At 45.1% G+C, this 25,156-nt stretch overlaps 1 protein-coding gene and 1 pseudogene across 3 annotated transcripts in view; both read right to left on the bottom strand.

Annotated features, from left to right (window-relative positions):
* The window catches only part of ELP4 (elongator acetyltransferase complex subunit 4), a 442,046-nt gene that overhangs the window by 112,011 nt on the left and 304,879 nt on the right, over window positions 1–25,156 (bottom strand). The gene's annotated exons all lie outside the window — the stretch shown is intronic.
* The window catches only part of LOC141174470 (uncharacterized), a 34,360-nt pseudogene continuing 18,220 nt past the window's right edge, over window positions 9,017–25,156 (bottom strand).

The following is a 25,156-nucleotide window of genomic DNA, read 5'->3' as shown; positions in this document are numbered from 1 at the left end:
ATGCCGCCTATCTTGACGACATTGTAGTCTTTAGCCCAGATTGGGCTAGTCATCTACCTAAGCTACAGGCTGTTCTGGATGTTCTAAGGAAAGCGGGATTTACTATAAATCCGAAAAAATGTGCCGTCTGAAAAGAGGAGGCCAAGTACTTGGGCTATGTCGTCGGGAGAGGTGAAATAAAGCCGCAAGTTAATAAAGTGGAGGAAATCCAGGCCTGGCCGAAACTGTTCTCCAAGAAGCAAGTGAGAGCGTTCCTGGGAATGGTGGGATATTACCGACGATTTATCCCGAATTTTGCCATGATGGCCGCGCCACTGACAAATCTCCTAAAAGGCACCAGATCTACCATGGTGAAGTGGACGGAGGAAACAGAGACCGCGATTCAACTGTTAAAGTCAGCACTGTGTAAACAGCCGGCCCTGGTTGCACCAGATTTCAAGAAAGAGTTTGTGGTCCAGACAGACGCTTCAGAGGTTGGTCTAGGAGCCATACTCTCTCAAGAGATAAATGGGGAAGAGCATCCCATTCTCTATCTGAGCCGGAAGCTTTCGTCCTGTGAGAAAAACTACGCAATAGTAGAAAAAGAGTGTTTAGCCATAAAGTGGGCCGTAGATACACTAAGATACTACATGCTAGGCCGGAAGTTTAAGTTGGTGTCAGACCATGCCCTGTTGAGATAGTTGAGGGAAAAGAGGGGTATGATTTATGGGGGGAGGTATGTGTCGCACAGGTTGCTATCCTGTGTGAACTGAAACCAATGGACTTTCAGCCAGCATGTTATATACTGGTGGGTTAACTCACTTAAAGGGCGTGGTTTTAGGGGAATGACATAGTGATGGGAGGGACGTCATTCCCCATACCTCCACCTCCGGGTGAGGCTGAGCAACGTTTAAATGTTCAGTCCTGTTTTTTTTTCCTGTGTGTTGTGTTTGGAGAAGCAAGGTCTCCAGCCTGGACAGCTATAGCTCAAGAAGGAGCTGAAGGCTGGACATAACCTGTGTGGGCGAACCACACACATATATGGACTGTGCTATAGTTTATCTTTTTTGGTGTTGTTTTGCCAAGTAAGGCTGTGTTTATTTTGCTGGAGTGCAGAGCTTTATGCTATTAATAAAGCCTACAAAGGAAACCCGGGTTCCTGAGTCTACTTCCGGAAGTGGCTGAGAGAGTCGTCCTACCACACACCTTATTAATGGGTCCAGGGAGGTGAAAAAAAACTGGTCATCCAGTGGGGATGTCACATGAGCTCCTCAACCAATTATTTTGTGACAATGGCATCTGTCAAGGAGTGGGATATATTGGACAGCAAGTGAAGACTCAGTTCTTAACGTTGATGGTTGGAAAAAAAAAAACTAGCAATCTTGCTGCGTTACAGTCCAGTCGAGGTACTAACCCCTATCTACCGCTAAAACCATTTACAATGGGTATCAGAACATCAAACCTGGAATGTAGAAGTGGAATAGGATGATGGTCTGATGAAACATATTTGTTTTACATCATGCTGATGTATCATGGTCATGTTTAACACTTTTGTGGATGAATTGCCCGGGATGCACTAGGGGAAGGAGATAAGCCAATGGAAACCATGTGTTGCTCTAGCCAATAGTCTGCAGGGAAATCATGGGTCCTTGCTTTCATTAGATGCTACTTTACAACATATCACCTGCTAAACCATTGTACACACTAAGAACACCCCTTCATTGCAGAGCCATTCCCTAATGGCAGTGGCTTTTTTAAGTAGAGTAGAGGGCCCCAAAACAACAAAAAATGTTCAGGATTATTTTGAGGAATATGACAAAATTTTCAAGGTGTTGACTGGACCTCATAATTCCCCAGATATTAATCTAATCAAGTATCTGAGGGAAGTTCCGGAAAAAAAACAAGTCTAATCCTTAGAGGGTGCAACAAGCAATACAGAAAGGATCTGTTGTAAGCATGGTGCCAGAATGCCAGAAACTATAGGACACCTCCAGGGTATTATGGAGTCCATTACTAAATGGCATATGCACATTAGATGATTCTTCCCATCTCAGCAAGCTATCATTTATCCTAAGGACCTGCATTGATCCCATGGGGAATGTGTGCCACCCCTCCATTAATTTTCTATGGAAGTGCTGAAGATAGAGATACTTGAGCTCTGTACGAGACTGACAGTCCCACTTACAACTGATGCAGTGCCGCCTCAGCCCTTCATAGCCCCGTCCTCAGGATCACTATGTGATGCCTATGAATCAACAAGTCTATCACTACAGGATGGAAGTAACCTTTTAAAGCAAACCTGTCAGAGCGATATGAGATAATCCCACCACCTTTCAGGCCTGATATACAGCATTCTATAATGCTATATATAAGCCCCCAACCCGGCCTGCAGGACAATAAAAAGAGCTTTTATTATACTGTCCTAGGGGGCGTTCCGGTCAGAGGGGTGTCGCTGGTCCTGGTCCAGTGCCTCCCTTCTTCTATCGATGCCGTCCTCCTTCTTGATTCATGTGGATGTTGCGTCCTACGTCATCCACACAGTCTCCCTGGCATGGTGCTCCTGCGCAGGCGTACTCCTCTGCCCCGACGAGGGCAGAGCAAAGTATTGCAGTGCGCAGGCTCTGGGAAAGGTCAAAGAGCCCTGGCGCCTGCGCACTGCAGTACTTTACTCAGCCCTAGTCAGGGAAGAGAAGAACGCCTGTGCAAAACGCGATGCGGGGGAGACTGTGTGGATGAAATAGGGACGCATTATCCACACGAAGCAAGAAAGAGGACGGCATTGAAAGAAGGGAGGTGCCGGACGAAGACCAGCGACACCCCTCGGATGGGACCACCCCCCAGGTGAGCATAATAAAAGCTCTTTTTCTTGTTTTGCAGGTCGGGTTGGGGGCATATATACAGCATTATAGAATGCTGTATATCAGGCCTGAAAGGTGGTGGCCGTATCTCATATCGGTCAAATCTGGTGACAGGTTCCCTTTAAAGTCAAACTCCAATCTTGGATAAGCCTTGCCCATTAACCTGGGAGTATCAGAAACAGCCAACAAACAGAACAGGCGCTGATTCTAGAAAAAAATATAGTCTTCTGCAACAGCTTTCAGAACTAAATTCATTTTATTCTAGGTACCAAAATACAGCCTATCATAGATAACAATAATCAATATGAGTATCTATATGGCAGAAAGATTTTGTTTAACTTCATACAGCCTTATGTTTGCCTGTCTCCGTAGAACAGGAGACAGTGACTTACACAAATGATTTTACTTCTGTTTTCCCAATCTGCCATGTCTCGGCCTAGATTCTATTGTATTACGAGGCTCTTCTCTCCAGGTCTGCCTATGGGCTCAATTCAGTTATTTTGAGATAAAAGCCCGAGATCATTTTCTCTTCAATAACACTGGCCCTGAGCATCTCTCTGCTCTAGTATTATGTCTTTCTGCTGCTGTTATATGAAAATGTCTAAAATATACTTTCTTACACATCACATCTCCTGTAGTGATGGGCGAGCACTAAAATTCTCGGGTGCTCGACCAGAGCAACGGGCCCAATGTAAGTCTATGGGAAACTCGAGCATTTTTCAGGCGGCTCCCCCCGGCGGTATGCAGAGGCCTAAAAATTGCCCAAATCAATGGGAACAGTGCTCAAATGACATGGGAACAACATGGGAAAGGCCCCTGGGAGCATCTCTGACTCCCACATCACTGCTGTGAACAATGTTGTCAGAGGTATTACGCCACTTTTACAGACTCACAATAAAACATACAAAAACAAAAAGAAAATGGATTTGTTTCCAGGGTAATGACTTGTATATAAGGCAAAATAAATAATCAAAAACAAAAATACTCCTCCACACCTTGGGCTATGTTCACAAGTAGTGTTTTTGATGCGTTTTTGCACTGTTGCATTGCTTCCAACCATGATAAATGCATTCACCGGGAAATGTCATTTTAACATTTTACAACCTTATCTGGCCATGTGGTGTGTGAGACATGATCAGACACATCCTGTTTCATTTATGAAGGAGGGACAGAAAGTCACAAAGCCTATTTTTATAGGGCCATCAGGCGGCCTTTACTATTCTTAAAGGGCCAGCAGTCGGCCCTCGCTATTCTTAGAGAGCCATCAGCTGGCTATGCTTTGTTGTTCCCATTACTAAAGAGTGGGTCTACTATATTATTATTGCGTGTGCAGTGAGTGACAGGTCTGCCCAAAATTTGGACGCACCCCAATACCCCTTTGAAAATTTAGACGCACTCCAAAACCCCTTTGAATTGACTTAGAGGACGGCCTCCTGAAAACAGTGTTCCCATTATTAGGAAGTGGGTCTCCCATACTGTTTGCCTATGCAGTGAATGCAAGGGCTTCCAAAAATTTAGCCCTACTCCAATGCCCCTTGGAAGAGACGTAGAGGAGGGCCTCCTGAAATTTTTTTTCCCATTATTAGGAAGTGGGTCTCCCATTGTGTTTGCCTATGCAGTGAATGCAAGGGTTGCCAAAAATTTGGAGGCACTCCTATGCCCCTTGGAAGAGATGTGGAAGTCAGAGGGCCTCCTGAAAACAATGGAGGAGGGCCTCATAAAAAAATGTTCCCATTAGAAAGGAGCGGGTCTCCTATACTTGTAATGCCCATATCACTTTGGTGATATGGTGGTGGAGGATGAGGAGAAGGAGGAGGACAAGAGCAAACAGCCAAAATCAGGAAGCGTATACTCATGTGTGGGTGTGAAAAGGTGCATGGGAAAACACCTCCCAAAAAAAGACACTGGATTTGAGTTTAAGTTATGCTGCTATCATTTGGTGGGGTTGAGAAGTCTGGCCCAATCCAGCCCTTGTTCATTTTTATAAGAGTCAGCCTGTCAGCATTTTCAGTTGACAGGCGGATGCGCTTATCAGTTATAATTCTACCAGCGGCACTAAAAACCCGCTCTGATAAAACGCTAGCGGCAGGGCAGCCCAGGACCTCCAAGGCATAGAGAGCCAGTTCATTCCATGTGTCCAGCTTGGATACCCAATAATTATAAGGCACAGAGGAATCACGGAGGACGTTGGTACGGTCGGCAAGGTACTCCCTCAGCATGTTCCCAAACTTTGCACTCCTTCTGAGAGTACCCCGCGCCTCAGGGCCTGTGTGATGGGAGGGGCTAAGAAAACTCTCCCAGAACTTTGACAGTGTTCCCCTGCCTCTGCTGGATTGGAGTTGTGTCTCTCTTGGCTGTACTCCTTGGTTATCCAACGAACTGTGACCTCTGCCACCTGCGTTTTCAGATGGAATTTTTTTTTAATAGTTCCGCAACAAGGGCGTTCTGGTATTGCCCCATTTTTGTAGACCTGTCCGCCTCAGGAATAAGAGATATAAAGTTCTCCTTGTAGTGTGGGTCTAGAAGTGTCACCAACCAGTAATGACAGTCACCCAAAATTTTGAGAACATGAGGGTCACGGGAAAGGCAGCGTAACATAGCAGTCTGGCACGCATGGCTGAGTTTAACAGGCAAGACTTCCGTGTCCTCACCAAGAGGACGACTGACCATGCTCTCCGTGGTGATGGCTAAGTGACTGGAAGAATTATCTGCTATCCAACCAATAACCTTTTCACACTGCTCTGTGTTCAATAGTGGTGTTTTGCGGTCCCCAATTAATTGGGACAGGAAGGTCGAGAGAGAAGATGTGGGTGTTTGTTGTGGCACAATTACAGCTTGCCCACGGCCTCTGCATGCACCATTATCATCACGTCCAGTTCCCTGTCCCTTGCCACGAGCTTGCCAATTTTAAATGGAGGACAATATCTTCCACGCTCACTACAAATGACTGAATTTGGAGCGAATTTATATGTGATCCATGTGACGGACAAACTAGTTTTAAATAGCTGACCTGTAGGTAACTATTTTTAACAGCGCTGACCTCGTGTCACTAAGTTCACTGACACACTGCAACAAAATTTCAATGGAGGCCAGAAATGGCAATATTTTCAGCGCAATTATATGTGATCAGTGTGACGGACAAACCACGGTTTTAAATAGCTGGATTTTTAGCACTGTAAAATGGAATGGACCTGGCTGTATTCTGCAGCGCAAACAAGCAAATGGCGCAGATAAACGTGTTTCTCTGGATTGCTTTTTAAGCAAATAATCAGGATTAAGATAAAAAAAAACATTCCTGGCCCCTGATACCTGAGCCTATTTCTACAAATATTATTATTATTATTTATTATTATAGCGTCATTTATTCCATGGCGCTTTACATGTGAAAAAGGGGTATAATACAAGAACCATTACAATAATCTTGAACACAATGTGACAGCGACTGGTACAGGAGGAGCGAGGACCCTGCCCGTGAGGGCTCACAATCTACAAGGAATGGGTAAGGACACATTAGGTGAGGGTAGAGCTGGTCGTGCAGCGGTATGGTGGAGCGGTGGTTACTGCAGGTTGTAGGCTTGTCGGAAGAGGTGGGTCTTCAGGTTCCTTTTGAAGGTTTCCACGGTAGGCGAGAGTCTGATACGTTGGGGTAGAGAGTTCCAGAGTAGGGGGGAAGCACGGGAGAAATCTTGTATGCGATTGTGGGAGGAGGAGATAAGAGGGGAGTAGAGAAGGTGATCTTGGGAGGATCGGAGGTTGCGTGCGGGTATGTAACGATCTGTATCTGTAAATATCTGTAAAAGCACCAGCAAACAGAACTGGAATGGACTCTCTTGCTATGTGCACTGCAGTCTGCTATATACCCTGCCTGCCTGCCTAGCACTGATATCGCTGCAGCTGGATTAGTCCTCAGAAGGACTGTTAGCTGAGATGGATATGTGTCTCTAATATACCTACACTAACTAGAAACGAGCAAATCTCTCCCTAGCTCAGCAGCAGCTCTCCCTATACTGTCTGATTCCAGAGTGACTGTGACGAGCACAACGGCGCCAGGTCTGATATAGACCTGATGACGCTGTGCGGCAAGCCAATCACTGTAATGCCACAACCAACATGGCTGTGGCATTACAGTGTGTGGCAGACAATCCCTGCATGTTGATTGGCGCTCTAAAGAGCGCCAAACATGCAGGGAGGGGACCTGAGCTCCGGACGAGCAACCCCAGAAATATTCGGCGAGCGCTGAGCATCTCGAGCAGTGAGATGCTCGGGCGAGCACCGAGCAGTAGCGAGCATGTTCGCTCATCACTAATCTCCTGTGATGATCTACAATGTAGAAAACAAGCCCCACCAAACGCTGCAGATGCTCGGTTGCCTGCTTCATTCTCCAGTGGTGATCATGAAAGGGTGCAAGACTTTTACAGGAGAGTTGTCATAGAAGGTAAAATATTCATGGATATGGAAAATTAATGTACATATACAGTCATCGCCGAAAGTGTTGGCACCTTTGAAATTGTTCCAGAAATTGATGTATTTCTACCAGGAACTTATTGCAATAACACATGTTTGTTATGCACATTCATTTCCTTTGTGTGTATTGGAACAACGCAAAAAAAAAACTGTGGAAAATAGGCAAATTGGACATAATTTCACACAAAACCCCCAAAATAGGCCGGACAAAATTGTTGGCACCTTTTCAAAACTGTGGGTAAACAATTTTGTTTCAAGCACGCTTGTTCAAACTCAGCAGTGGACAATATGAAAATCACACCTGAAACCAGATAAAACGGGGAGTTTGACTCAATCTTTGAATTGTGTGACTGTGTGTGCCACACTAAGCATGGAGAATAAAAAGAGGAAAAGAGAACTGTCTGAGAACTTGAGAACCAAAATTGTTGAACAATATCAACAATCTCAAGGTTTTACAAGTCCATCTCCAGAGTTCTTGATGTTCCTTTGTCCACGGTGGCAACTTAATCAAGAAGTTTACAACCTATGGCACTGTAGCTAATCTTCCAGGACATGGACAGCAGAGAAAAATTTATGAAAGCTTGCAACGCAGAATAGTCCGGATGGTGGATAAGCAGCCCCAATCAAGTTCCAAAGAAATTCAAGCTGTCCTGCAGGCTCAGGGTGCATCAGTGTCAGCGCAAACTATCCGTCAACATTTGACTGAAATGAAAAGCTATGGCAGAAGACCCAGGAGGACCCCACTGCTGACACAGAGACATAAAAAAGCTAGACTGCAGTTTGCCAAAATGTACGTGAGTAAGCCAAAATCCATCTGGGAAAGCGTTTGGTGGACAGATGAGACCAAGATAGAGATTTTTGGTAAAGCCCATCATTCTACTGTTTACTGAAAATGGAATGAAGCCTGTAAAGAAAAGAACACAGTACCTACAGTCAAATATGATGGAGGTTTAAAGATGTTTTGGGGTTGTTTTGCTGCCTCTAGCACTGGGTGCCTTGACTGTGTGCAAGGCATCATGAAATCTGAAGATTATCAAAGGATTTTGGGTCGCAAAGTAGTGCCCAGTGTCAGAAAACTGGGTTTGTGTCCTAGGTCATGGGTCTTCCAGCAGGATAATGACCCTAAACATACTTCAAGAAGCACCCAGAAATGGATTGAAACAAAGCACAGGAGAGTTCTAAAGTGGTCAGCAATGAGTCTGGATCTAAATCCCATTGAACAACTGTGGAGAGATCTTAAAATTGCAGCTGGGAGATCATGGGAAACCAACCAGGAGAATTGGAGCTGCTAACACAGGAAGAGAGATATGATGTCATAGGCATCACTGAAACTTGGGGGGATGATACACGATTGGAATACAAACCTTGAAGGCTACAAGTTATTTATTAGAAACAGGATTAACAAGAGGGGAGGAGGTGTTGCATTGTATGTTGGGAAAATGTATATCTACACAGAGATCCAAGCTTCAGAGAATAGTAGCTCTGCAGAAATAGTTTGGGTAAGAATACAAGGAGAGGATAACAGAAAGGACACTATTGTAGGTGTTTACTATAGGCCACCAGGATGGACTAAAGATATGGATGAATTATTTTTACATCAGATGTTTCTGTTCTCAAAAAAGTACCACATAGTGATCATGGGAGATTTTAACTATCCAGATATTTGTTGGGAATCTCTCTCAAGCAAAAGTAATGTAAAAAGTAACATGTTCAGCTCACCCCGTCATGTCCTGGTTCCTTGGCTGGTCATCGGCGCACGGAGGCACCCTGGTCCCGGCAGTGAGGAAATCCAATATTTCCATGGGCGTGGAGAAGGGCGAATATGCATTCTCTTTAGTGGCAAGCATGGAGGATCGCTGAGCCGCAGCGGGAGCTGCGGCGCTGCTGATACTGTGCACAAGCTATTAAAGAAAATAGATATTAACTCCTCTCCACTACCATAATCCTGTCATAGAGGGAAGTGAATATCCCTGCAGCTCACCTCAGTGTCTGAGGGCACATGGCAGTGTCGTCATGTTCTGCTCAGACGTGGAGGTGAGCTGCTGGCAGAACAGGAGCAGAGCTGGAGTAAAGTACATTTTTTTAATGTGTGCAGTGATGGGGGGGGGGCCATGCATACCAGGATTGGGATGAGGGGTGCCATGCATGCCAGGATAGGGGTGCCATGCATACCAGGATTCGAATGAGGGGTGCCATGCATACCAGGATTGGGGATGAGGTGGCCATGCATACCATGATTGGGGATGAGGTGGCCATGCATACCGCGATTGGGGATGAGGGGTGCCATGCATACCAGGATTAGGATGAGGGGAGCCATAGATACCAGGATTGGGGATGATGGGGCCATTCATACCGGGATTGGGTATGATGGGGCCATGCATACCAGGATTGGGAATGAGGGGACCATGCATACCATGATTGGGGATGAGGGGGCCATGCATACCAGGATTGGGGATGAGGGGGCCATGCATACCAGGATTAGTGATGAGTGAGCAATACTTACCTGGATGGGGAAATTTACCAGTAGCTGCTGCAATTCCCACCCTAGGCTTATGCTCGAGTCAATAAGTTTACCCAGTTTTTCGTGGTAAAATTAGGTGGCTGGGCTTATATTTGGGTCGGCTTATACTTGAGTATATACGATAAGTATACTAATAGATCAAAGACTGCACGAGTCAGCAGTGTGATGCAGCAGCAAAAAAGGCAAACACAGTTCTGGGATGTATTAGGAGAAGCATAGAGTCTAGATCACTTGAAATAATTATCCCAATCTACTCCTCCTTGGTCAGGCCCCATCTGGAATACTGTGTCCCGTTCTGGGCACCACATTTTAAAAAAGACATTGAAAAACTGAAGCAAGTTCAAAGAAGAGCTACGGGAATGGTGAGAGGACTGCAAACTAAGTCCTACAAGGAACGGTTAAAGTATCTGGGAATGTTTAGCTTGCAAAAAAGAAGACTAAGAGGAGACTTAATAGCTGTCTACAAATATCTGAAGGGATGTCACAGTGTAGAGGGATCATCCTTATTCTCATATGCAAATGCAAAAACAAGAAGCAATGGAATGAAACTGAAAAGGAGAAGATACAGATTAGATATTAGAAAAAAACTTTTTGACAGTGAGGGTGATCAATGAATGGAACAGGCTTCCACGAGAGGTGGGAAATTCTCCCTCAAAGGAAGTCTTTAAACAGAGGCTGGACAGAAGTCTGTCTGAGATGGTTTAGTGAATCCTGCATTGAGCAGGGAGTTGGACACTGACTCTGGAGGTCCCTTCCAACTCTAACATTCTATAATTCTAGGATTCAAATATTAGAGACTTGGAGCAGTTTGGAAAAGAAGAGAGGTCCAAAATTCCAGTTGAGAGGTGTAAGAAGCTTGTTGATGTTTATAGGAAGCAATTGATTGTAGTTATTTATTCCATAGGGGGTGCAACCAAATATTAAGTTGAGTGCCAACAATTTTGCCGGGCCCATTTTTAGGGTTTTGTGTTAAATTATGTCCAATTTGATTTTTTTTCTTCTGCTTTTTAGTGTTGTTCCAATACACACAAAGGAAATAAACATGTGTATAACAAAGCATGTGTAATTGCAATAATTTTCTGGGAGAAATATTTCATTTTCTGGAACAATTTAAAGGTTGACAACATTTTCGGCCATGGCTGTAGAACATGCAAGTTCCCTCAACCATCATCCCGCTGATATTTCAGCACCTCTTCCACCTGTGTCACTCATTGTATAACAATAGAACCAGCTTATCTGCCCAGAACAAAGGGAACTTTAAAGAGAAGGTCTCACATAGATCTATGGAAAAAGGAGACGAGGGTAACCTAAGCTGTAACAAGCTTTCTCTCATCTGATCCAAAATGCAGCGGGAAGCTGGGGTCTCACATACAGTAGATCCATGGAAAAAGGAGACGAGGGTAACCTAAGCTGTAACAAGCTCTTTCTCATCTGATCCAAAATGCAGCGGGTAGCCGGAGTGGTACAAAATGCTCAACAGTTAAAAATATACAAAATGCAAAGACACCTGAGATCAGCGGGTTCTGCATAATTCTGCCTACCTCAATGTGGAGCCACAATCTGAAGGAGTATATTAAAAAGAGCATGAGATTTTTAGCTTGGTAATGAAACAATTGAAAATTCTTGTAGGCTTCAACACCATTCACTGATAAACAGTTATTTCATATAACTTTACCCACCACCCATTAACCAAACAGGAGGGTTAGTTTAACGTAGAGTCAACATAACCATTGTTTTCACGTGCACCATATTTGGTTTTAACATTGCCAGAGCTGCATTTTTTTATCACTTTGTAATGAATGAAAGTACCCTCATAATTAACATAAGGCTGTTCTGCATCATGTGCACTTATTGTTGATTTATAGATAGAGGCTGTCACCAGGAACAACTGGGTGCAAGGAAGAGTGGAAACAAACGACCATGTAAACTCTAGATTACACCTACCCTCCTGTTCAGTTAATGTATTTTTTTTTCCTTCGACTGTTGCTGCCAGGGAAGAGTAGGGTCACCTTTATAACCACTAGATCGTTGGTCAGTCCATACAGGCATATTTGCCAGGTTCAGCCAATATCTCATGTATGGGGTCATATTAACTTGCAATGATGCTTTTTTTTCACTAGTGCCAAATATTCACCTTGGTGGTGTTTCCTGGCACCGGGGACACATACCACACCGACCTTCCCTAACTGCTCCGATTAAGTTTTTCTACTATCCCACTCCAGTTAATTCAAATACAGATGAGCAAATTGACCTTTATTATTAATTGACTAGATGGTGGCCCGATTCTAACGCATCGGGTATTCTAGGATATGTATGTAGTTTATTTATGAAGATTTAAGAATAATGCAATGAATACACAGGATTTTCCGGGTAAAATATATACATTATCATTAACTTTTATTGCTCATAGAACTTAATACAACTGAAAGAAATTATTAAACAGATCATCAAAATATATAAACCATTACATGAATATCTAACTGTATTTAAATAAATCATCGGACGAAAGAAGTACATCGACACTATAATATATTTGTTAACAATATCAACCCAAAATATTTTTTTACACCACATTTCTTGTGAATGCGTTTTGACTATCTATAAGCAACTTTCCTTGTAAAGGGGTATGAAGAACTTGCACCTTGACGTTGGATCTCATTTTAACTCTTGAAAATGCAAGGTAGAGTTGTCCATGACCAAAAACTCCGGTAGATATATGCCAACACGGTGTAGAGTTTGACTTTTTGACTTATTATTAAAGTTTGATTAATTCCCAATACCCACAGTTTCAAGCGGACCCTAAAAACCCATTTCTTTAGACTGGCGTATCGCCTCCACACACTATCTGTCCGTCCCAGTTTTCCCCATAATAAAATCTTCTTCATTTTCAGGTTCATACCAACTAGAGATGAGCGTTGTTCTGCTCGAACTGTTTGCCAATCTCAAATTCGAGCTGTTTTGGGCGGTGTTCGAGCCGTTCGGCGAACACGAACAATTTGAGAAAAATTCGGCTGTTCGAGGTTATGTTCGATAACTGTTCGTGCACCAAAATCATAACTGGATTTTTTCTCAGTAATGATGAAAATTAATGTTAATACGCAGTTTGAGTGTACAGCGGGGTGGGGGGAGGGGCAGGGGATGGATCTCTGCAGGAACAATGAAGATCTCCATTTTTTTTTTCTCTTTCCCGCATTTACAGTGGGGAGGTGCAATCTGTCAGCCTATCAGCAGCGCACACACGGAGCGAAGTGCTTTTTTTCACACAAGCAAGGGCATGTGTCATTGGCAGTGTATGTCACATGTCCTTGCCCTATAAGACCAAGCCATTTTCCCCGTCGCCACCATTTTCTCACTGCTGCAGCTGCGTGTTAGATGGCACCGCTGTTGCTGTGTGCGCTATACCTTGTTAATTTCAAGTAAATTTTCGCACAAATCTACAGATAGCTTGGGAGTAGGGAATAGTTGTGATTGCAGTCCTTTTAAGGACTAGGTTACAGCATTTCCTACGACTTTTATCAGGCAGGTCTGTGCTCTTAAATAGATAGATTGTGGGAGTAAAGACTAATTGTAATTGGAGTCCTTTTCAGGACTAGGTTACATCAGTTCCTATCAGTTTTTGCCAGGCAGGTCTGTGCCAGTGCTGTGCAAGTTTTTTTCACAGCATTTGGCTGAATCTAGCAAAGCTAATCCTTTTTGGCCTATTGCAGAGTGTGTTAGTCAGTGGAGTAGCCTATCTGTGTTGCAAGATATACCACCTGTGTATAGAATACCAATTTTTTTACTGCACCTAGTGAAGTAAAATCTTTTGGACATAGCATCATTCTATTAGTCCATCTATACTGACCTCCATCAGGTTGCAAATTGAATATAATTTTTTTCTGCATCTAGCTCTGAAAAAATATTGGGCTTCTAGCTGTGTGTGGGACTTGTTGTATTAGTCCATCTATACTGACCTCCATCAGGTTGCAAACTGAATATATTTTTTTCTGCATCTACCTCTGAAAAAATATTGGGCTTCTAGCTGTGTGTGGGACTTGTTCTATTAATCCATCTATACAGACCTCCATCAGGTTGCAAACTGAATATATTTTTTTCTGCATCTACCTCTGAAAAAATATTGGGCTTCTCGCTGTGTGTGGGACTTGTTGTATTAGTCCATCTATACTGACCTCCATCAGGTTGCAAACTGAATATATTTTTTTCTGCATCTACCTCTGAAAAAATATTGGGCTTCTAGCTGTGTGTGGGACTTGTTCTATTAATCCATCTATACAGACCTCCATCAGGTTGCAAACTGAATATATTTTTTTCTGCATCTACCTCTGAAAAAATATTGGGCTTCTAGCTGTGTGTGGGACTTGTTGTATTAGTCCATCTATACTGACCTCCATCAGGTTGCAAACTGAATATATTTTTTTCTGCATCTACCTCTGAAAAAATATTGGGCTTCTAGCTGTGTGTGGGACTTGTTCTATTAATCCATCTATACAGACCTCCATCAGGTTGCAAACTGAATATATTTTTTTCTGCATCTACCTCTGAAAAAATATGTGGCCTTCTAGCAGTGTGTGGGACTTTCTCTATTAGTCCATCTATACTGACCTCCATCAGGTTGCAAACTGAATATAAGTTTTTTCTGCATCTAGCTCTGAAAAAATATTTGGCCTTCTAGCAGTGTGTGGGACTTTCTCTATTAGTCCATCTATACTGACCTCCATCAGGTTGCAAATTAAAAATAATTTTTATCTGCATCTACAGTACCTCTGAAAAAATATTTGGGCTTCTAGCTGTGTGTGGGACTTGTTCTATTAGTCCATCTATACTGACCTCCATCAGGTTGCAAATTGAATATAATTTTTATCTGCATCTAGCTCTGAAAAAATATTTGGCCTTCTAGCAGTGTGTGGGACTTTCTCTATTAGTCCATCTATACTGACCTCCATCAGGTTGCAAATTAAAAATAATTTTTATCTGCATCTACCTCTGAAAAAATATTTGGGCTTTTAGCTGTGTGTGGGACTTGTTCTATTACTCCATCTATACTGACCTCCATCAGGTTGCAAACTGAATATAAGTTTTTTCTGCATCTACCTCTGAAAAAATATTGGGCTTCTAGCTGTGTGTGGGACTTGTTGTATTAGTCCATCTATACTGACCTCCATCAGGTTGCAAATTAAAAATAATTTTTAGCTGCATCTACAGTACCTCTGAAAATATATTTGGGCTTCTAGCTGTGTGTGGGACTTGTTCTATTAGTCCACCTATACTGACCTCCATCAGGTTGCAAATTCAAAATAATTTTTTGTCTGCATCTAGCTCTGAAAAAATATTTGGCCTTCTAGCAGTGTGTGGGACTTTCTCTATTAGTCCATCTATACTGACCTCCATCAGGTTGCAAACTGAATATATTTTTTTTCTGCATCTACCTCTGAAAAAATATTGGGCTTGTAGCTGTGTGTGGGACTTGTTCTATTAATCCATCTATACAGACCTCCATCAGGTTGCAAACTGAATAAAAATTTTTTCTGCATCTACCTCTGAAAAAATATTTGGGCTTCTAGCTGTGTGTGGGACTTGTTCTATTAGTCCATCTATACTGACCTCCATCAGGTTGCAAATTGAATATAATTTTTTTCTGCATCTAACCCAGCCAATAGTTTTGGCCTAATACCACAGTTTGGCCACTCAGCTCTGCTCGGTTCCCATCCATTGTTTTTTTGTGCAAACAACTCCAGAGTTGTGAATTAGTTAACCACCAAAATGAGTGGAAAAAGGCCTGCTGCTGGTGGAAAGGGGAATAGGCGTGTTGGGAAGGGGAAAAAAGGTTGTGTCCGTGGGGTAGGTGTTAAAGCAACAGTAACATCTGCAGAAGAAAGACCATCTTCCAGCCAAACTAAAATGTCTACTTCTTTTAGCGGACAATGTGATAAGATCCCTTTCTTACGGCCACGCCAATCGCTACAAATTCCAGATGAGGCACAAAAACAGCAGGTGCTTCAACGGATATCAAGTGCTCCTTTAAGTGGGCTCTCCTCCACATCAACTTCAACATCACAAATACTCCAGTCCTCAAAGGTGTCACCCCAATCGCACTTGCTTCCTCACAGCTCCCAAATCTCCAGCTGCCCGTCTGAGTATGAGGTAGAACAGATGGTTGAGTCTGCAGAGCTGTTTACTCATACTATAGCCTGGGAATCAGAGGTCGACTCCAGCGCTTCTGTGAATCCAGACGAGGAAATGATCTGCACTGATGCCCAGAATCTTTATGAGTCGGATCCAGGACCAGACGCAGAAGGTTCTGACCATAATGTAGACCCTCATTCCCAAACTGTAACTCCTGTTGGTGGAGACAATGAGGAAGACGATGATAAGACTCAAATACCTGATTGGAGCGACAACTTTAGTTTTTTGTCAGGGCAGGAACAGGTTGGCTCTGAGGACGACGGGTGTGATAACGCACAGGGTGATGATGAAGAGGTTGGAGATCCCACTTACTGTCAACCCACAGTCAGCCAAGAGATGAGGTCAGCAGAGGAGGTGGAGGAAGATGCTAGTGACGACGAGGTCAGGTTGCGCCTTCCTGGACAGAGACGTAGTACTGGAAGCACGTCAACAACTGCATCCTCAAACACAACTCTGCCTCTCACCACAAGTCGTGGTGGCTCTTCAGGTCGCATGGGTGCTAAGCCTTGCATAGCCTGGGCATTTTTTCAGATCGATAAAGATGACCCAACTCGTGTTATCTGTAACATTTGTCAGCAAAAGCTAAGTAGAGGCCAAAAAATACATAGTTTGAGTACTTCATGCATGAACCGGCACATGGACATGAAGCATAAGTTGCAGTGGGAAGCTCAGTGTGCTACAATGCGGCCTAGCCGGCCGGGCCAACCACCGTCTGCCATATCTTGTGCATCCGCGGCCTCTTCATCCTCTGTGACTGGGGGGACAGCAGTCACACCTGTTTTGGGGCGCAGACCTGCCACCTCTTTACCCGCAACAGCCAGCGTGATTGGCAGGTCATCATTTTCTTTGGAGGTGGTAACACCAGCTGGTGTTGAGCGCTGTCCGACATCGATAGCACCACCTTTGGATCAAGGCAACCTAACATGTCCGCCTGCATCTTCCTCACAGACCGGCAGTTTGCCGGGGACACCCTTATCAACCCCGTCTAAGCACAATAGCCAGCCCGCGGTCCCTCAGATGTGGACAAGTAAAAGACTATTTCCTCCTAGCCATGAGAAAGCTAAGAGGTTGAATTTCACCATCTGCAAGCTCTTGGCTACAGAAATGCTGCCTTTCCGCCTGGTGGACACAGAGGATTTTCGAGACCTTATGTCCGTCGCAGTGCCCCAGTACCAGATGCCCAGTCGGCACTACTTCTCAAAGAAAGGTGTGCCTGCGCTCCACCAGCATGTCGCACACAACATCACCGCTTCTTTGAGAAACTCTGTGTGTGACAGGGTGCATTTCACCACAGACACTTGGACGAGTAGGCATGGACAGGGGCGTTACATGTCGCTGACTGGGCACTGGGTAACTATGGTGACAGCAGGACAAGGGGCTGCTGTCCAAGTCTTGCCGTCCCCACGAGTTGTGCGTCAATCCTCTTTATGTCAAAGTTCCTCCACTGCTTCTGCCTCCTCAACCTCCTCTCGGTCTTCCACCTGCACCCAAAGCCTGTCTGGTCATGCCACAAGCTTTCTAACTGTGCAGAAGGGATCCTGCACACCTCCTTACTATGCTGGCAGTAGGGCTCAACGTCATCAGGCGGTTTTTACATTGAAATGTCTGGGAAATGTGAGTCACACAGCTGAGGAGTTGTGGTCAGCTCTGGAGAACCAATTTCATGAATGGTTGTCTCCACTGGACCTGAAACCAGGGAAGGCCGTGTGCGACAATGCTGCAAACCTGGGTGGGGCCCTTCGCCGGGGCAATGTCACACACGTGCCTTGTATGGCTCACGTGTTGAACCTGGTTGTCCAGCAATTTTTAGCCCACTATGCCAGACTAGATGGCCTTCTGCAGAGGGGCACGGTCGCTGTGTGCTCACTTCCGCCGTTCGCATCCCGCAGCTCAGCGACTTACATCTCTACAGAAGTCGTTGGGCCTGCCACTTCACCGGCTAAAATGCGATGTGCCTACCCGGTGGAATTCAACTCTGCACATGTTGCAGCGACTGTGGCAGCACCGACAAGCCCTGGTGCAATACGTTCTGACGTATAGCCTGGGCCAACGAGATCCAGAGGTGGGGCAAATCACGCTGGAGGAGTGGTCTCAGATCAGGGACCTATGCACCCTTCTGCATAGTTTTGAAATGGCGACGAAGATGTTTAGTGCTGACGATGCCATTATCAGCATGACTATTCCGGTGATTTACATGCTGGAGCACATGTTAAACAGAATTCGGAGTCAGGTGGTGGCACAAGAGGAGGTGGAGGAAGTAGAGGAGGAGGAGTTGTATGCGGAAGGGCTAAGATCTGCAAGGTCCAGACGGTCGGCAGCACCAAGGCGGCAGGCATGTGAGGGTGGGGGAGATGGTTTTACCAGGGCGCATGGTAGCAGCCAAACTAGTGAGGAAGGTGCAGGAGCCCAGGAAGAAGTGGAGGACGAACTGATGGAAGACTCATCAGATGAGGGAGACCTTGATCACATTTCTGTTGTGTGAGGTTGGGGGGAGAGGACAGAGGAAGGAAGCATGATTGTTACCTCGCCACCAACACAACAGGGACTTGGTGCTCCTGGATGCGCAACACACATGAGTGCCTTCTTGCTGCACTACCTGCAACATGACCCTCGAATTGTGAGAATTAGAAATAATCCTGACTACTGGGTTGCCACACTGTTAGATCCCCGGTACAAAAGTAAATTTGCAGAAATTTTTCCTGCCATAGAAAGGGATGCACGCATGCAGGAGTATCAGCAGAGACTGTTGCAGAATCTTACATGTGCTTTTCCACAAAATACCAGTGGTGCACGTAGTGAATCTCACAGTTCCAACTTGCCAACCGTGGGACCGTCAAGTGTTCAGCACTCAAACCGTAACAGAACTACAGTATCTGCTGGTAACATCAATTTTGCGGAATCATTTCACCACTTTTTTAGCCCATCCTTTGCAAGGCCACAGGAGACAAGAAGTCTGACACATAGTCAACGCCTAGAGACGATGGTACAGGAGTATCTCCAAGTAAACATTGAAGCCATGACTGTGTCACTGGACCTTTGCTCTTTTTGGGCTTCCAATCTGGATAAATGGCCGGAGCTAGCCACTTACGCCTTGGAGATCTTGTCATGCCCCGCAGCCAGCGTTCTGTCTGAACGTGTGTTCAGCGCTGCTGGTGGTGTGCTGACAGATAAGCGCACGCGGCTCTCCACTGATAATGTAGACAGACTCACGTTCATAAAGATGAACAAATCATGGATCCGAAACGACTTTTCTACCCCTGTGTCATCCTGGGGAGAGTAAAAGCTTGATGATTGGTTAAAATCACCCTACCAACCGTTTTAAGCTTTCAAATTACTAATCATGTTTATCTGTATCTTGACTGGAAAATAATTTGGGCTTTGTAGCAGTGTGCAGCACTGATCCTATTAGGCCATCTATACTAAAGCTTCACCAGATTTAAAATTAATAATAATTTTTAGCTGCATCTAGCCCGGAAAATAATTTTGGGGCTCCGAGATGCGCAAGACACATAAGTGCCTTCTTGCTGCACTACCTGCAGCATGACCCTCATATTGTCAGAATTCGAAGTAATCATGACTACTGGGTTGCCACACTCTTAGATCCCCCAAACTTTTCGATCAACCTTTTCATTTTAATAAAGACCAAAAAAATGGTCATTTTTGAGATTATAAGCATTAGCAGGTTGTTAGAAACTGAAATCAAACAGTTTTCAACTCAAAACTTTATTCTAGGTGATGTTACATTTTCACATAGGACCCCTTGTTCGAAAGGAGCTTCTGAACTCTCTCGTCCATTGAATTTGTCAGGTTTTGGATGGTTTCTGCTTCAATTGTTTTGCATGAGGACAGAATACCCTCCCAGAGCTGTTGCTTAGATGTGAACTGCCTCCCGCCATCATAGACACTCCTTTTAATGATGCTCCAAAGGTTCTGAATGGGGTAGAGGTCAGGGGAGCATGGGGGTCACACCATAAGTTTGTCCCCTTTTATGCCCATATCAACCAGAGATGCAGATGTTTTATGTGCAGCATGAGATGGTGCATTATCATGCAAAAAAATGATCTTGCTGTGAAATACACGGTTCTTCTTCTTGAACCATGGCAGGAAGTGCTGTTTGAGAAAATCCACATACATTATGGAGTTCATCTTTAGCGCCTTCAGGGATCCTAAAGGGGCCGACAATCTCTCTCCCCATGATTCCAGCCCAAAACATTACTCCACCTCCTCCTTGTTGGCGCTGTAGCCGTGTTTGCGTGGGGTGTCCATCAACCAGCCATCCTCCACTCCATCCATCTGGACCATCGAGCGCTGCACGGCACTCATCCGTGAACAAAACAGTTTTGAAATCAGTCTTCATGTAATGTTTGGCCCACTGGAGCCGTTTCTGCTTGTGTGAAGTGGATAGAGGAGGTCGACAGGATGGCGTATGCACAGCTGCAAACCTCTGAAGGACCCTGCATCTTGTTGTTCGGGGGACGTTGGAGGCACCAGCAGCTTCAAAAACTTGTCTGCTGCTATGACAAGGCTTTTTTGCCGCTGCTCTTTCAACCTGACGTAATTGCCTGTAGGAAAGAGTCCTCAATTTGCCCTTATCAGCACGCACACGTGTGTACTGTGAATCAGCTACATACTTCTTGATTGCCAAGACACTTCATCCTGATCATCGCACAATGTTGATTGTAGTCATGCCTTGACCTAAACACTCCACAATTTGTTGCTTCTCAGCAGCCGACACATCCTTTTTCTTTCCCATTTTGGCAGAAAATGTAGGCTGCTTAATAATGTGAGACAGCCTTCTTAAGTAGTCTTGCCTTTCATTGGACACACCTGCCAAACTAATTAGCACAGGTGTCTGCAATTGCTTACAGTGATATAAAGAGCCCTGACACACATCACCATCAATGAGTTTAACTGACAAACAAACAAATTCTTCCCTTATCACTCCTAAACACTTTTTGCATAATAATTTGGAACACAGTGTACATGTGCTTTTCCACAAAACACCAGTGGTTCACGTAGTGAATCTTACAGTTCTAACTTGCCAACCGTGGTCTGTATGGAGTTGTTCAATAAAGGGCCCAAAATTAAGATAACATAGATGGGAGAGGTCTCTATGAATAGGAATTCCTAAGTATTTGATACCCTGTGAGGGCCAGGCAAAGGGAAAGTTGGACTGGATGGAATCCTATATGGATTTGGGGAGGGAGACATCGAGGGCCTCAGACTTCGCTGCATTGATTTTAAAATTTGACCATGTAACAAAGTGATCTATTTCAGCCATAACAGCATGGATGGATATATGTGATTGAGTGATATATACTAGGACATCATCAGCAAATAGAGAGCACTTGTACTCGGTGCCTCCCACCTCAATCCACCTAATATTGGGGTTATGGCGAATTGATGAGAGCAGGTGCTCCGTCACTAGGATGTATAAGAGAGGGGACAGAGAACATCCCTGCCTTGTCCCATTGGTGATTGTGAAAGGTGATGAAAATGTTCTGACGCGCCCCCTGGGCCTTGGGACACCCGGAGCCGGACCCTTTTTGGTGGATGCTGGTGGTTGTAGTCTCCGTGGCGGCGACCCGGTTCCGTGGCTCAGGGCGGTCAAACCAGTGGCGGAACTATTTATGTGGTTTTGATGTTTAAATGTCCGACTACGCCACCCGTGGATTGCGGTCAGAGTGAACCGCCGCTCCAGGGCAGACCGCTGAGGCTGGTGTTGTGGGTGCAGCAGAGCGTAGCATAACTCCCCACGGGAGGAGTATAGCCTCAGGGCAGTGTATGCGGAGGATGGGGGTGATGGTGCAGGGCAGCAGCAGTAACGCCACGGAGTCAGTGATGCAGTCCAGGGCCTTTACTCACAGTTCTTATTATCCAGACCACGTCTGCAGGTAACGGCTGCCCACGTCGTACTGTGCTCACCAGGTGAGGGGCTCAGACAACTCCCAGATAACTTTGGAGCGCTTCACAGGACCCCCTTTGTGTGTCCTTTGTCTGGCCTTTCTTACCAACCCTTCTGTCCGGCTGCCTCGGGCCTCCTCTTGGTAAACTTGGCGCCAGTTTCCCTGACCCTATGTGGTGCCTTCCTAGCGGGTGTAGCGAGGGGCTGCGCCACATAAAATGTCACAGCCTCCTGTTTCTAGCTGAGGGTCGTTTCCTGCCTCCACTAGTTTCGGGGACCGGTCTCCCCCTTTGGCCTGACCCCTCCACGCAGGTGGATTCGGGCGTTCGGTGGCGACTCGCCCGTCCGCACCCCTGGGATCCCTTCGTTCCTCGTTCCTGGAGCCTTCTCCGCTCCTCTTCCTTCCTTCTCCCTCTTCCAGGCCTGGACCTCTGTTACTAGGCCCGCCTCCGGAGCAGAGCTCATGCAGAGCCCCTGCTCCCTGCCACTTCTGCTCAGACTTCTCTGCACTGAACTAAGATGGTGCCCACCTTTTATACTCCCTTCTCAATGCACCCAGGAACTGCTTCCTCCCTGCTCCTGCACTACAGGGTTCCCCTTCCTCAGTGTTCCCTCCCCCCACTCCAGCCAGGGACAGGGACTGTCGTGCCCATCTCAGGGGCATATTGGTCGCCCTGCCCCACGGCAATGTGGTGTAATGCATGCAGGTGTCGGGTCCTGATCCACACTACATCCTTACCTGAGAGTGAGATATCACACCTCTGGGTGAGGTGCAATACCTCTGTAGCAACCGAGCCCTCAGGGTGCTACAGTTCCATTTATCTTCAGCCTAGGTGACGTATTGCGATACAGGGCCGTGATTTTGGCTATAAAAGGGTCCCCTAGACCCCTACCCCAAGCTTTTTAAGAGAATCATATATGGCGTGCCAGGAGACTCTATGGAATGCTTTCTCAGCATCCAACGAGAGTATCTAGTTACAAATTTTTAACTGCATCTAGTCCAGGAAATACTTTGTGCCTAGTAGCAGTGTCTGCTAGTCAGCGGATTATCCCGGCTGTTAAGCAAGCTACACCACCTGTAGTTTGGACACTTAATTTTTTCAAAGGAAATGCTTCGGGACCACGGGATACTCAGTGAAGAGCATCAGGAGGCACCCCAAGGCATAGGGGCTGGGACTGGGAGTAGGATGCCTTGCGGTGGACAGCCGAGCTCGATCCTTATAAAAGCTTTTTAACTGCAGCAGCTTTAGTGGACGCTACTGGAGCTGGAATTACGCGGCTGCTGGCATGAGACTTGCCCTCCAATAGATCCTTGTAAATGGATTTAAAGTGTATTCATTCAAATTAGAGAGACAATTTAAATTAAAAAGCTTAGAGCTGCCTCCACCACAGGGGGGCTCGCTCGACCCACCAGCGGACAGGCACCAGTATTGGGAGAGGGGGGCTGGCCGTCAGGGTTCACCGCGGCTCTGGCACAAACCCGGCGACGCGGAGGTGGCACGGGCAGGAGCGGACTGAACGTGTCGGCTTCTCACTTTTTGGATTTTAGAAGGGCATGACATGCCTATATCTGTGTCTCCCCCTCCTTTTACTCCTCCACCTCTTTTCTTTTCGCATGACTATATGTACTTGTCACTTTTCCATGTGTTAGATGTGTCTTCTGAGCAGTTTGTCAGCTTTTGGACACCTTTGAAGGTGTTTTCTATGTGTTTCTATGTGTTTTTGTTTGCCTGCCATTGGTTTTAACGGTGTTCGAAGGTGTTCGACGAACAGTTCGGCGAACACACGGGTGTTCGACGAACCGAACCGAACTCGAACACTACGGGGGTGGCTCAACACTAATACCAACCATGCACATAATAGCCTCGGTCAGGACTGCACACATACTGACAGACGACCAGTCCATGTATTATTTATCCTATTTAGTATATCAAGGCTGCATTATACAATATATGTTCATTCTACCTTTTGTGTCTCCCCCATTTCCTCATCGACTGTAAGCTTGCGAGCAGGGCCCTCACTCCTTTCGATATGAAATATGCTTATTCTGTATTGTCTGTATAAGTCCCCCCTAAAATTTGTAAAGTGCTGCGGAATATGTTAGCGCTATAAAAATAAAAAATTATTATTATTATTGTCATGGCAAAAGCTGTTTTTACTGGAAACTGTCGACGCCGAAGCCTAAATGGAAGACCGGTGTCTGAAGGACATAAATCAATGCGTGGAATGAACACTTCGTCTCCGTTTGCTGATCCAGTGATCACTCTTGCTTGAATTACGTGGGAGTGGAGTCCAGTAACAATAAGGCGAGTTCCATTACATAGACCATTTTTTGTATTTAGATTTCGCAGCAAAATTACGATTGTTCCAACTTTGAGTTGTAGTCTGTGGGATGGCATTTCTGATGGCGTAAGACTATTTAAAAATTCAACTGGATAATGCTCTCGTTCATCTTCATTGTCTACATCCACTGAATCATCACTTTTGTACAACTTATACTTTCCAGGCATTCTATCCATCAGACGGGAATTTAGCAGAGCCACATCATCGTTGTTGGGACAGAGAATTGCATGGGAAGGGGCCCTCTCAACACTGCTTTGGGCATTCACATAAATTTCAACGCATTGTCCAAAAACATTACTTAAGATGAAGTCAGTGCACAACATGTCTTCTGGTATTTCAATAATGTCTTCTCCAAGGTTGTATTCGTTGCTAAGTTCACAGTTACCAAGTTTAAGAAGCCACTTACTGTACTCTGGGTCTGAAGATCGCATGTTGTTAATTAGTTGGAGCTTATTAAACTGTTTCCAAAGGTCAGCCATTTTTAAGCTGGACTCAATAACATCTGTTCTTGTTCCATTTGGTATGACTGGAAGGCATTGCCTAAAATCTCCGCCAATGACAAAAACTTTACCTCCAAACGGAATTTCATTTTTGTCAGCAACATCTATAGTCATTACTTCACGCAGAAGTCTGTCAATTAAGCTCAAAGCGTATTTGGGTGCCATGGCGCACTCGTCAAGTATCAAAAGATTTGCGTGGTTTAACTGTCTTCCTGCAAATGTGTCTTGTTTTATTCTGGAAACGGAGATTTCATTGACTGGAACTGGTATCCCAAAAAGTGAATGGATAGTGCGACCTCCTCGTAAAAGCCGATGGCAATACGACTTTTCCCAACCTTCTGACGTGATGCATTAAAACTTCATAGAGGTATGTTTTACAGCTCCCTCCTGGACCGTCAATAAA

This window comes from Phyllobates terribilis, unplaced genomic scaffold (genome assembly GCF_046119375.1).
Source record: "Phyllobates terribilis strain yellow unplaced genomic scaffold, ASM4611937v1 Scaffold_13__5_contigs__length_258822181, whole genome shotgun sequence".
Taxonomy (NCBI): Eukaryota; Metazoa; Chordata; class Amphibia; order Anura; family Dendrobatidae; genus Phyllobates; species Phyllobates terribilis.
This window is presented reverse-complemented; position numbering and strand designations above follow the sequence as displayed.